Source organism: Mus caroli, chromosome 7 (assembly GCF_900094665.2).
Source record: "Mus caroli chromosome 7, CAROLI_EIJ_v1.1, whole genome shotgun sequence".
Taxonomy (NCBI): Eukaryota; Metazoa; Chordata; class Mammalia; order Rodentia; family Muridae; genus Mus; species Mus caroli.
The window spans coordinates 145828814-145830888 of record NC_034576.1 but is presented as its reverse complement, the minus strand read 5'-3'; the positions used below and the strand labels follow the sequence as shown (position 1 = coordinate 145830888).

The window sequence follows — 2075 nt, the reverse complement described above, 5'->3', positions numbered from 1 at the left end:
GCCTGCCTCTGCCTCCCAAGTGCTGGGATTAAAGGCGTGAGCCACCACTGCCCGGCTCTTTCTTTCTTTTTTTTGACAGGTTCTCTCAAGATAGTCCTGGCTGTCTTGGAGCTCACTACCTAGACTGAACTGGCTTTGAATTCATGAATATTCTCCTGCCTCTGAGTGTTGGGATTAAAGGCATGGACTACTACATCCAACTCCCTTTCTGTTCTCTCTCTCTCTCCCCCTCCCTGCCTCCCTCTACACACACACACACACACACACACACACACTGGCTCTGATGAAGTACCACAGGTGTGACACCCTCACAGGTATGACTGAGGATGTGGCAAGGCTGGGCCTGATGTTTGGATATGCAGAACTCTAGGGCAGCTCTAGGCCTGTGTGTGTCAGAAGGGGTCATCTCTGCTGCCTGAAGTATTGGTTGCTGGGGGGTCTATGATGCCTATATTGATTGACTGGCGGAGGTCTCTGCTACCTGCAGTATTGATTTGTGAGTGTTGAATAGCAAACTCAGGACCTGAGGTCCCTCTCCCCACATGGCCCAGCTCAGTCTGGTCCACTCTGGACTCTCTCAGCTGTCTCTGTGCTCTCCCACATACCGACCATAGACTTTCTCTTCCACCATACCTAGGAGTTCTTTTCCTTTCCTTTCCATTTCTTTTTTTTTTTTTCCATTCACTCCATAAGAATAACTACTGAAGCATCTCTCTAGCACTAACAGTAAGCATTTTAACCACTGAGTTCCTCCACCTTGTTTTGTTGAGATATGATCTCTGGAGCATGCTGAGTAGGCTAGGTTTCTTGATTTTTGTTTCATTTTTGTTGTTTGTGTTTGATCAGGGTTTCACATAGCCCAGGCTGGTCTGGACCTCAGCTGAGGATGACCTTGAGGTTTTGAGCCTCCTACAGACGTTTCCTTTGTGCTAGGATTACAGGTGTGTACTATCAGTGACTGGGTAGCCATGGTAGGGATGGAACGCAGGGGATGCATGCCAGGTATCATTCTACCAACTGAGGCACATCCCTAGCCACCAGCTCCCAAAGACATATCATATAAACTTTTGCAATCAAGCCAAGTCCACCCATCCATCCACCTTCAGAATTTTCCAATCTTACTGAAATAAAACTGTAACCCCATGAGCTACTTACTCACTGTCCATCCCTCTCCAGTCTAGGTGTTTCATTCTGCTTTCTGCCTCAGTAGGCCTGAGACTCTAGGGTCCTCAGAAATAGATGCATAAGCTCTTTGTCCTTTTGAGACCAGCCAGCTCCTTGTGGCCTAGGGCTCTGGAGGGACGCCTAACGTATATGAGGCTCTCCTTCCTCTTTATGGCTGACCCACAGTCCCGGTCTAGTTCGTTGGTCAATGCATGCACGCATCGCTTAGGCTGCCTCAGCTTTCAGACTTCTTGACGCTGAAGTGCCTTTTGCTGCTGCTTAGTGCCAGTGGAGCCCTGCGAGATTTTGAAGAACTTCTCTGTAAACTTTCAAAACACTAACAGCTCAATTGAGCAAGGAAGTCAGTCTTTGTTTGGACCGGAAGCAGGGGGTGATTTTTTTTTTTTTGCCTCGCTGGCAAGGCAGCATCTGGGCTGCAGCAGGCTAGTCCTCACAACTCAAGCATCTCTCTCGGCTCTGCCTTGTCCTGCCTTTTTTTTTTTTTTTTTATCATGACCAGGCTGCGACTTCTGCTACTGCTGGGGCTGCTTCTGAGGGTGAGTAGAGGCACAAGTGTGTGGGAACCATAGCGGAGCCCCAGCAGGCTATCATGGTCAGAGCAGTACACAGGATCTTGTTCAGTGATAACGCTGAGTCTCCTTTCTCAGCTCCTTGCCTGTATGGTGGAGGTGGAGGATGGGGTGAGGGGATTTAACAGAGAAGGAGTTGGTTTTATATCTTTATCTTTTCTTGTTACAAAGCAGTGGGACACCCCCTTCCCCCGTTTAACTTTTCTCTTCTCTTCTCTTCTCTTCTCTTCTCTTCTCTTCTCTTCTCTTCTCTTCTCTTCTCTTCTCTTCTCTTCTCTTCTCTTCTGCTGTTGTTGTGGTGGTGGTGGTGGTGCTTGGCCT

The 2075-nt window shown here is 48.4% G+C and overlaps 1 long non-coding RNA gene across 1 annotated transcript in view; it reads right to left on the bottom strand.

The window, feature by feature from the left end:
- The window catches only part of LOC110298843, an 11912-nt gene extending 10421 nt beyond the window's left edge, over positions 1–1491 (bottom strand). Inside the window, exon 1 of the long non-coding RNA XR_002378411.2 lies at positions 1156–1491. This is a non-coding gene — a long non-coding RNA (uncharacterized LOC110298843). The remainder of the gene's footprint in view (positions 1–1155) is intronic.
- Positions 1492–2075: the final 584 nt, after the last annotated feature.